Below are 12376 nucleotides of genomic sequence, written 5' to 3'. Positions count from 1 at the left end.
CTAGAAGATATGCATTGTTTTGATCCACAATTTGGTGTGGGACTTTTTTGGGGGGATATATATTTTTGCAGGGATAGTATGTATTGCTTGCATGGTAAGAAAAGGTGCTTATTCTTTTAATCTAATGGCAAATAAAACACTACCACAATTCATCTAAAACAGAAAATTCTGTTTTGGGTGGAATTGCTGATTAACAAAAATGGTGACCCATAAAAAAAAAAAAAATTCCAGGTGTATCTAAACCAAAGGTGTGCTAAGTCTTAAAGCGGAACTGAATCCCAGCAGGCAGGCTTTTATTACAAAAGAGACATGCACTGTCTCTTCTGCAATAAAATGCCTCTGCATGCCTGCTTGCCATTGCCTCCAGCACTGTAAACTGAGCTGCACATGAGCAGCTCTCAGCTTACAGTGTTAGGCAGGTCTCCGAGTGCCAGGATGCACGCCTCCTGCCCATACGCAGAAGTGATCTCATCCCCAGAAGGCCAATGAAGAGGCCTGGATCCCAGCACTTAGAAGAAGATGCTGATGCCACTGCAGGACCATTGAACAAGTAAGTATAGAGACTTTAGATCCGCTTTAAGGCTTGTTTTCTTCAGAGACCAGCCACAGCTTAAGTAGAAAAGCCTGTCCCCTGGGAGCATGGTGAGGAGAGGGACCCTTGCTCTTGATGTGATGATATGAAGGAAGCTGTCTCTTGAAGAGGTCTAAACAGAAGAACAAACAGGGTGCTGAATTAAGATTTTCTAAGGGTCATTGAAATTGTCACTGGACACACTGACTTTGGTTCAGCAGCACTCCAAAAATGGGGACAACCCTCAGAAATAAAGGAAAGAACCCAGATTTTGGAATCCACACACATACAATCCTATGAGAGCACCAAACAAACGTCCACATTTCCAAGGTAATTTAATGATAAAAATGTATTCGTAGCAGAATAGAGCCAACACGTTTCGGAGGCCAGACACACTCCTTCATCAGGGAAAACATCTATAGCTACATTCATTAGCATTAGTGCAACCTGCCCTCCTAAGACTTTCCAAGCAGTAAATCACAGCCTTGATGAAGTGTGTCTGCTTCCCAAACATGTTGGCTCTATTTTGCTATGAATTTTATCATTAAATTGCTTTGGACGTTGGGACATTTCTTTGGTGCTCTCATTGGATTGTATGTCTCTGCAGAGGTCCCCATGCTGAATAAAAGCTATAGTTCTCCAATTATATACAGTAATTCAACAGGGAGCATGAGTTTTGTTGATTGCAGAGAGACTGCTGCTTCCACACAAAGAGCTAAGGTCCTTCTGTACAGCATGCTGGCAGGATTTTCTACTCAAGTTGTGGCTGCTTTCTAAAGAAAATAAATAATATGACTGCAAACTTTTTTTTTTAGTTAGCTGATTTAAAATGAAAATTCATTTAGGCATTAAAGGAGATCCCCAGCCTAAAGGGAAAATAAACCCCTACATCAGATCCCACTATGTTGTGAAAGAGGCGAGTGAACATCTCTTAAACCCCCCTCCCAACAGTACAAACTCTGCCTTACCGCTGTTACATCCAATTGGTAGTCTATAAATCCTGTGTTTGGACAAAGGGACATAACATAAGTCTATTACATCTGAAAAGATGAACTGTAATACCAATTTTCTCCTGAACAGGCACTGCTGCTGAAAACGTAGAGGCTCCCTGTTGGAGATAATGAAATAGGGAGGGCAGGCCATGACCTTTCTGCATTGATAAAGAAGTGATCCCTTGCAGTTCACACATAGTAAAAGTGTAAACTCTTTAAAATGGAAAGCACATCATTAAAATAAAAAAAGCAGTCTATGCACTACCTTTTACTAGCCTGTTTGCCTTTAGGGCAAATATAAATATTTAAACACCAATGCCTGATATATTAATGGCTATTGCAGCCCAACAAATAATGCATCCTAACTCTTTGAAGTCAGAATAAATCCAGTGGAAGTTCCCTTTTGTGTCCAGTAAAGAAACTTTAAGCGACAGCTATTTGATTGTGAACCATGACATCACTGTGACTATGGTGCTGCTCCAGTGACCCAGGCTAATCCTTACCTCTCTATGTACTGCTCTGATCCTTTCCCCAGCAACCTCCTCCTCTGAAGTTTGCACATACACCTCCTCCTCTCCCTCCCCCTGACTGGTGCTATTTAACAAAAAGCAGTTGTCAAGCACTGCCGTTTCCTCTAAGTGGGTGGTTGATATTATGGAATTGTATAGGCACTAATTTATTTTATTTCTGAAAAGAAGCTCCTCTAGCTCCCATTCAGTGACTTGAAACAGGCTTGGCTACCAATTGTACATGCTGAGTCCAAAAAAAATTAATACAAGTAAACATATATATATATATATATATATATATATACAGTTATATGCTGTGTGCTCAGCATGTTGATGGCCTTGCATATTTTAGGTCAATGGATGGGAGATGATAGGACTCTTTTTCAGAAACAGTTATAATTAGTTATATATATATATTTATATATATATATACACTGTACATACGACCATAATAATTAAATTGTAAGCTCATAATAATTTGATTGTAAATTGTAGGTTTCCTGAGGGTATGGACTGATGTGGCACTATATAAATGGCTGTAATAATATTCAGGCTGTTCATATGAGTATGATAAAGTATGGAATGGGTGGTTGAATGCCCAGGCTAAGCGCCAGTGGACCTACAGTAGTAACATACGACTAATGTAAAATGGTATTGTATGTAAGACAACATTTGGGACACTAGATTTGATGCCAAGGGGTGAGTTGCATCCCAAGAAAAGCACTACCCTACAGCTGTGGGGGATCAGGTTCTTTATGTACACATTGATTTCAGCTTGTGTAAACTATTTGGATATTCTTATACTAAAATCAGTTAATGACCTGTGTCTTTTGCTGTATAGAAACTCTGGAAGGCTCTTTTTTTTTCATTTTGTTTTTTTTTTCTCAATAAACTTCTTGATGATTAAATAAATATATTTAGAGGAAGGGGTAAAAGTTTCCATTCTATAGCAACTATGCCTTTAGTGGTCAGTCTAATAGACACCTCATTGCACTCTATGCCAACTTGTACAATATTTGATCCGCTATTAAAAAAATATCACAATTCACTGTAAGAACATGTTTTAAATAATTAAATTTTAAGTTGATCATTGAATTAAACTGTAGAAAAATTTTAATTTTGTGCCAAGCCAACAAATGTAAAACCAGGTGGGAAAAATCAGTGCGGGCAGGCGTAAGACACAAGTAAGTGACAAGTGATGTGTTTGCAGCTTTCATGTAAATGATGGCAGTGGGTTTGAGTGAAGGGAATAAAGGCCACGCTGTATTGTATTTCCCTAGTCCACGTGGCGATTGATAAAATGAATATTCCCTGGACATTGTCCGATTGTACACTGCAGCTTCCCTCCCTCCCCTCTTTGCAGTCACCGCCCTAGATGTGGCTCATGGAGACAGCTGGCTTTTGTTAGGAGAGACTCATCTGGGACTACATCCTTCCAGAGGTGAAATCAGATCCCAGCCAGGACTCCCCAGTGCTCCATTCAAAGGACACCAGCGTCCAGTGTGCTTATCCTTCATCCATTCACTGACCTTTATGACACCCAGTAGAACTGTTACTTTTTATATGTATACATCTTCACTAAAATCCATATATATATATATATATATATATATATATATATATATATATATGTATATATATATATATATATTGCAATAGTCATCTGGACTAAATACAACCCAAAAGCAGAGTGCAACTCTTATTTCATTGTCCTCTGTCTCCTCTTGGCACATTACACCCACACCAAGTACACTATGCCCCTACAGACCAAAGCTGGCACAGCTTGCTGGAACATGCACTTTTTCAACAGCTGATTAGGCAGGTAATGGATGCCCTTTGCAGCATTAACCCATCACTGCAGAAAAATAAAAAGGTTGTGGCTCCATTTTGGCGCTAATAAATACAAGCTAAAGCTAGCATTACCACCTGCGCAGGATCATGAATGCCCACTAATGCATTAACACAATCACTGCTAGACTGCATCAGATCAGAAGCCAATATATCTCAAGCAAGAAGCTACACTTTGATTTAAAGGCAACAAAAAAAATGGTTTATAGAAAAATCAAGTCTGCCTATTTTCGACATGGTCCAATTGATATCTGGCAATGGGTAGATGAGGAAAATGAATGATTCTCAGCAGAGTAGACACAAAGGGGGTGTGTGAGAACCTCGTGGACAGGAGCTTTGCAGTGGGGATGCTGCGAAGTGCAGTGCTTTATCCGTCCAGCAGGGGTCACCTTCACCCTCTTTAGTACTCTGCACATTCCTAGACATCGCAGGATCCCCAGCAGCAGCAGTAGAACAATGCAGCGCTGACTCTCATAAAACACATCAGCCTGGCTACAACTGATCAGCAGCAGAATGGGGCACAGCAGGTTCATTTACAGCAACTACCTCACTAAATCTAAGTGACAAGGTGTTGACTGGCTTTTTTTTTAGGATACTCTTTTTTTCTCCTTGGCTGGAGTAAATCCTTAGTCACTCTGTCACACATAAAGTCACTCTGTTACTGGTACCCTTGAATGGGGTGATATTACTTTACACAGAGCTATTGAAATGCAACAATACAGCTTAACATCTGCGAAGTCAATATCTCCTCTTAGGATCTAGAGAGCTCACACAGCATGGGCAGTGTACATAAGCCTTGGGCAGCAACAGGCTTAGGAGAAATGTACTCATTAACTTGGAACAAGAGCTGACCCCTGCACTAGGTGCCATCCATATAGGATTGTGACTGGCAATATTTAACTTGGGGGAGAGGAGCCTGCAATGCTACATAGCAGATTATTGCCGCATGCCATCAGCTTGTCTTCACACTTTGCATGCTTGTGATACATAGTAGTTAGTTTCTATTTAAAGCAAATTGGAGGTCTGTAGACTTTACACATCAGAGATCTACAATCTTGTGTTCTCCTTGCACTAGATGCCATCTGTATGTGGCAATATTTAACTTGGGGAATAGAAGCCAGGGCTCCATTCAAATGACACCAGTGTCCTTATCATTCATCCACTCGCTGATTTGTATGACACCCAATAGAACTGTTACTTTTTATATAAGATTATATATATATATATATATATATATATATATATATATGTATCAATAATATATTCATTGCAGTAATCATCTGGACTAAATAAGCACCAGGTGCCATCCATATGGGATTGTGAGTGGCATATTTAACTTGGGGGTTAGGACGCTCCAGTGCTACATGGAAGATTATTGCAGCATGCCAGCAGCTTGTCTTCACACTCTGCATGCAGTTACTTTTTATTTCAATTGAATTGGAGATCCATGGGTGATCTAAAATGCTGTGTTCTCTCTGCATAAAATGCCACCCATGTGGGATTGTGAATGGCAGAATTTAACTTGGGGGGGTTAGGAGCCTCCAATGCTACATAGTAGATTATTGCTCCATGCCATCAGCTTGTATTCATACTTTGCATGCAGCTATATTTAATGGAATTGGAGATTCCTAGAGAGACTACAATGCTATGTCTCCTAGATTGTAAGCTCTAACGAGCAGGGCCCCCAATTTCTTATTGTACCAAATTGTATTGTAACTGTAATATCTACCTTTGTTTTGTAAAGTGCTGCGCAAACTGTTGGTGCTATATAAATCCTGTATTATAATAATAATATTAACCCTGCATTTTATGCCATCCATATGGGACTTTGAATGGCAATATTTAACTTGGGGAAGAGGAGCCACCCCCCCATGCTAAGCCAACAAATGTATAGAAAAGTATTGCACGTCATCAGCTTGTCTTCAGACTTTGCATGCTTTTAGTTTTTTTTTATTTTAATGGAATTGGAGGTCCATGGACTTAATACATCAGAGATCTACAACGCTGTGCTCCCTCTTCAGTAGAACATGAGCCCCCTTTGTGGTTCCCAAGCTTTGGACAAAGGCAGATAGTCTGCAGCTCCAGAGAAAGGAGTTTGCTTTCCAGGAACACGAGCAGAGTAGTGCCTGATATCAGATAGGATCACACACTGCCAGATGTCATCATCTGTCCTGAAGATCTCTAGCTCCATCCTCACTGTGTGCATCCCTACCACATCTCTACACACCTTCTCTATTGTGCTGCAGAACAATGCACCCCAAAGTTACATGCAGCCTGCAATGGGCTGCATGTGTGTGCCTAGATCCACTCCTAAAAGGATGAGGGGACATCTAAACTACTTTTAGGATGCTTCATTGAATGAATCCATTGTCAAAAAAAGACAAAAGAGCCAGTAAAGTCTATTACCTTTAAGGATGACTTCTTAGTGTCTTGGCTGCATCAAGTCCAGTGTTGTCCAGTGCTGTGTTCTGGTATTCCAGAGTTGCCTGTGGATGATGGCTTAGTATATCCCTGGGTCAGAGGCTGCAGGAGGATGCTGTGGGGTTAGCTTCTGGCTGTGCTTTTATCACCCTAGAGAGTTCCTCCTTGGACAAGGGCAGCTGGTGGCAGACCTCTGTCTCCGGCGTGTGTCTGTAATGAGTCCTTGTGAAAGAAGAACCAGAGTCTTGTTGGCTGCAAGTTCAAATGCGGGATCTGACACCCCTCATGATTATATCATTATACCGTCAGCAGAGTGAGAAGGAGGGGCGCTCTGTACAGAGGAGGGCTCACTCCAAGGAGTCACACATCCCAGCCTCCCACCTATGGATCCCATTATACACACTGCTCCACTTTCCTTACCACCAGCCAGGACAATAGTGCCCTGCCTAGGGCACCTTCCATCTCCTACTCCGCAAACTGCAGGCTGATCATCTTCTATACAATGTCTATAGAATAGGGAGAAAGGGGGGCTGGAGACTCCAAAATCATCTGTCCTCTTATGCTGTCTGCCTACCCACTTGTATCATAGTTATCAAAAACCAGAACTGAGTGGGAGATCTTAAAGTTAATCTATCTATCTATCTATCTATCTATCTATCTATCTACCTATTTATCTATCCATCTACTTATCTTTCTTTCTTTCTTTCTTTCTTTCTTTCTTTCTTTCTTTCTTTCTTTCTTTCTCTCTTTCTTTCTTTCTTTCTTTCCTCTTCTGCTGTCTGCATTTCATAGTTATTAAAAAACATATATGAGTGTGTGATCTTAAAATCACTATCTTCTATACTACGATCTCTATTTATCTCTATTTGCCTGTCTGCTGTCTTCTAGTTATCTAAAAGCTATCTATTCATTAATCTGCATCATTTATATAATCTACATGATATGATATCATCTAATGGATAAATCATATGTGCCTATATGATTTTAACCTATCTTTCTATCTTACTGATACATGATAGTCATTTGTCAAGATAGATAGTTGAAACTACATATCATATGTGTCTGTGTATTCTTTATGTAAATCTCTCTCTCTCTCTCTCTCTCTCTCTCTCTCCCCCAATCTCTCCCAACCCCCCATCTCTCTCTCTCTCTCTCTCTCTCTCTCTCTCTCTCTCTCTCTCTCTCTCTCTCTCTCTCTCTCTCTCTCTCTCTCTCTCTCTCTCTCTCTCTCTCTCTCTCTCTCTCTCTCTCTCTCTCCTTTATTTCTCTCCCTCTCTCTCTTGAATGTATATATCTGCATACCATATATTATAAAATGCATTCATCCCTGTGTTCTGTGCCTATACTTGCACATCGACAAGATGTTAAGTGTATTATGTGTACACAATGATGAAGCCGATGTTACTTTTTATTCAATGTTTGTAAACAGTAAATCCACAAATCCGGTATGTCAGTCTTTGCTGTGAGGATGCAACAAGCTGAGTAGACCGTTGCAGGCTCATCAGATCATCCCCAACCTCAAATACACAGGGAGATCCTCAGATACAATGTAACAAGCTGTGTGGATCTTTGTAGGCTCCTCAGATCATCCCCAGCCTCAACTACAAAGGGAGATCTTCAGATACAATGTAACAAGCTGTGTGTAGCTTTGCAGGCTGATCAGATCATCCCCAGCCTCCAATACAAGGAGAGATCCTCAGTTACAATGTAACAAGCTGTGTGGACCTTTGCAGTCTGATCAGATCATCCCTAACCTCCAATAAACAAGGAGATCCTCAGATGCAATGTAACAAGCTGTGTGGACCTTTGCAGGCTGATCAGATCATCCCCAGCCTCCAATACACAGGGAGATCCTCAGATACAATGTAACAAGCTGTGTGGACCTTTACAGGCTGATCAAATCATACCCAGCCTGCACTACACAGGGAGATCCTCAGACACAATGTAACAACCTGTGTGTATCTTTGCAGGCTGATCAGATCATCCCCAACCTCAAATATACAGGAAGATCCTCAAATACAATGTAACAACCTGTGTGTATCTTTGCAGGCTGATCAGATCATCCCCAGCCTCAACTATACAGGAAGATCCTCAGACTGCTGATAACATTCACAGACTGCTCTAGCTGGGACATCCTCTCTCATGTTCTGTCATCTGCTCCAAGAAAACGCCCAGGACTATCCAGTCCACAGCCAGGACTGTGTCCCCCCACATCCCCTTTGGCCCAGATTTTTCATATTGCAATAAACATTTAGTACATCTGCTGATTACAGCTCCTGGCAGGGAAGACTTCTTCCTGGGAGCAGATCACAAATACACACAAGCACACATTGATGCTGGAAAGGAACATCCCATGATGTCACTATTGTCTTAGCTGGTTTACATGGCATTGGCATCTTTGAAGTGACACCTCCTGCTAGTGGGACAAATCAATGGGATGCTCACCCCTATACTGCACCTAATGTGATTTTAATGAAATATGAGTCTTTTCAGCTGTCACCTAGATAAGCCATGTGCTTGTAGTAAGAAAAAAAGAGATGAGTTTTGTGTAACCACAAAGAGAGGACTGGGAAGGGAGCCAGAATCGCCCTGTAATCGCTTTGGATTCATTCATGAGAGACAGTCAGCCTTTAGTAGATGAAATAAAGGGAAGTGGCTGCAAGAGGTGCATGGAGTCTGTCTCTGATTGGCTGCAAAGTTTTTGCTTTGTGTAGATAATTTCCTTCTTCTCCCCATGGAATGCCTCTTGTAGACGTGTCTTAAGCTAGCCATCCATAGTTTAATTTTTGTTTGAACGTTCATAGAAAAATCATTGGTCAGAACAATTTTTCTTGCCATTGCTGAGTCAACCAATTTTGTTTGAAAACTGTAAAGCAGGCCATACAAGTAACGAAAACTGAACAGATTCCTTCATACACACAATCAAGGCAGATGGGGGAAGTCTCCTGGCTGTGTCATTGTATTCTGACAATAGGACTCCCCTGCCTTCACAATACATGGGTCAGCACTGAAACTGATTGGCTGCGATGCTGATCAAAGCAAAATTTTCCAACAAGCCTTTTCCAGAGCAGATGGTCTTCATATTGACTGCTCTCGAATGGGAACAACCATAAACTGATTGAAATTCGGCTGGTCCCTGCTCAACCAACCAAATTTCGATCCATGGCCAGCTTAACCTCTTGGTGCCGGCACCTCCCGGCCCTTTAAGGCTTTAGGGTCAAGTGACCGCCATGACATGCCGTCACGATTGGGAAAGGTCCCGATCAAAAGAGGAGATCGGGACCTTTCCGTGAATACTGGACAGGTGTGCTGGGAGAGCGCAGGGCGCGCACTCTCAGCACATATGGTTTTTTTAAATAGAACGCAAATGTGCGGCCGCTCGGCGTCTAGGCCCAGATGCCGGGAGGCTGCACATTTGCGTTCAGCCGGCGCCAAGAGGTTAAAGTATATTTAAAGGCAAAACGTTGTTTTTCAGTTTTGGACAAAGTGGAGAAGGATTAGAACCCCTGCCAGTTTTTATTGCTGTCTGTGTCCCTATTCAGGAGATTCACCCTCTCTATTTGCCCTGTTTGCCATTATCATTGAAAGTGAAAGTAATAGAAAATCTAAATTTTGGGTTGTCCCCTGAAAAGTAATAGAGGGGAAACCTTTCAATGGGGACACTAGTTCTGGTGACCTAGGGGTCCCCAAGGGATTTCCTTAATTTGCAGGAATTTCCTCCCATTTCCCATTTTAGCAATGGGACAGGAAGTGAAGAGAAATCTCCACTGGACACAGATGGCAAAAAATAAATGGACAAGGGTTATATCCCTTTCTTACTCTATCCAAAATGGAAAAAAAAATGTTTTGTCTATAGTTCTACTTTAAGTTCACTTTTTTTTACAAAAAATGTAATTAGCTGTCACTACCCTCAAAGACAATGCAGCGGTCCAAGGATTTGATAGATGCAGTCTTCTTCTGGAACAGATCAGAATGATTCTGATTGGTCAGGTGCTGGTATGTGACCATTTTGACCAATCCACCCCAACAAGGGAAGAAGAGGAAGAAGTACAAAGGTGAATATACACTTTAAAGTTTCGTCCAGATCTATTATTTAAATGGAATACAGGTTTCATTACAATATGTACAGTTTTTCTAGAACAAAAACCATATTCACAACATTTTTCTGTCCTGCTACTTAGAATTTGCTCATTACTACAGTGCAAAACAAACATCGATTTGACCCCACTAGCCATTAGAAAATTGAAAAAAAAGTCCAAAAGTAAACATTTTTTCCATGAAATGTTACTGATGTATGGCCAGCTTTAGCTTTCCTCTTTGTACACTTCACTTTAAATACCCCCTGCCTGTCCACACAGGGGATCCTATGTGTTCACACCTGTTGGAGTCAATATACAGCAAACAAATAAATGGATTTAGTGATCCTTGTTAACAGCTAGCCCTAATGTTCGTACAGTAATAAAGCATTCAGTGCCTTGTTGGAGCCCCAAACAGCTATGATTCAGACACAAAGGTTAAGCAAGCAATGCTGGTCACGTATAGATGGAGGTAAACAGACTTGTGCTCTTCCCACCTATTCACCAATGCACAATGCAGTAGACACAGGCAAAGCTTGACTCACCCCTGATCACAGGGGCAGACTAGTTAAGGCTCTCCAGATGTTGAACTTCTGTTTGATGATGGGAACATCATTGTGGAGTAGAATTTCCTGGCTTTGACTGTAAAGGTCCACTAAACAAAAAAGTATGCATTGATTTTTTTTTAATTAAATTGACATTAATGAGGTTGTATTATATTAAAGCCCAATTCCAGGAATTAAAAAAATCTGGCCCCCCCCCTTGCAAGATTCGTTTAGTCTAGGGGTGTAGGAATAAGGAATAATACTTGCCTTAAAGTGTTACTAAACTCACAACAGTAAAATCAGTCTGAATATGCAGCAAAGCATGCTTGTTATACTCACTGTGGAACCTAAGGGGTTAATCCACTGCATTGTGTAAAAAGGCTGTTTGATCCTTACTTCTCTGCCCCTCCTCTTGTTCAAATGTCCATGCTGATAAGACATACTGAACCTGTAACCCTTCTGCACATGCTCAGTTTAGTGTGTATTGCTAGAGAGGTTTTTGTTTTTTTTTCTTGGAGAGTGCATGTGATCAGCACATGGCCAATCAGCACTGTCCAGACAGAGGTTGGGGGTTTTGCATCCTCCTACTCCTACAAGCTTTAACCAGTGCTCTGCTGAAGTCAGAAGACTGCTCTAACTGCTGATGAGAAAAGGTATTTAGCAGTTTATATTTACTAAAACGCTTCCATGTTCTGTGTACTGTGGGAGACTAGATATGGTGAATGCAGGGTCCTGGGTTTAGTAGCACTTTAAACCTTGGTCCTGTATGCTCCATCCATCTGTGTAACCACTGGGAGCCTCTTCTCTAAGGTGACTCCAGCAAGTGCCAGGGAGAATGTCACCAGCACACCAAGGATCACTAATATGGGTCCAAATGTTTTAATGAATGATCACATAGTTACAGCAAGGCAACATTTCTGAGTCTCGCAGGACCCCTTCATCATCATCACATGCCTGATGGAGGGGTCCTCCGAGACTCCGAAACGTTGGCTTGCTGTAACTATGTGATCGTTCATTAAAAACGTTTGGACCCATATTGGTGATCCTTGGTGTGCTGGTGACATTCTCCCTTGCTGCTTCTGTTCGGTTCCAGCCGACGGTCCGTGCAGCACCCACCTATACACACAGCCATTTTTAATGCAGAAACATGTGCATTTGGATTGTACATTTGCATCCCTGCCAGGGCCACACACCTGCACCCTCCATGTACAATGAAGGGTTAATAGCTTTGTATGTAATGATGCTGAGGGACCCCCACAGCCTGGAATGTCAGGGAGAAAAGGATGGCACTGGAGCCTGCTGGAGAGGGGAGCCAGGGTAAGTAATGCAGCTTCTTCAACTCCCCCTAGACCTAATAAGCATTTGACCCCTGCAGTATTTGGGATGGGGGGGGGCAATGCAAGGATAAATCATG

At 41.6% G+C, this 12376-nt stretch overlaps 1 protein-coding gene across 2 annotated transcripts in view; it reads right to left on the bottom strand.

The window, feature by feature from the left end:
- VCAN (versican) overlaps positions 1 to 6743 on the bottom strand; it is a 139195-nt gene extending 132452 nt beyond the window's left edge. Inside the window, exon 1 of one of the 2 annotated variants that reach the window (XM_089693245.1) lies at positions 6327 to 6743. The gene's annotated coding sequence lies outside the window, so the exon portion shown is untranslated. The remainder of the gene's footprint in view (positions 1 to 6326) is intronic. The other variant, XM_089693246.1, reaches the window with a different exon arrangement.
- Between the last annotated feature and the right edge of the window lie 5633 nt (positions 6744 to 12376).

This window comes from Staurois parvus, unplaced genomic scaffold (assembly GCF_062004578.1).
Source record: "Staurois parvus isolate SC_StPar_1 unplaced genomic scaffold, SC_StPar_1.0 ptg000618l, whole genome shotgun sequence".
In the NCBI taxonomy this organism is placed as follows: Eukaryota; Metazoa; Chordata; class Amphibia; order Anura; family Ranidae; genus Staurois; species Staurois parvus.
This window is presented reverse-complemented; position numbering and strand designations above follow the sequence as displayed.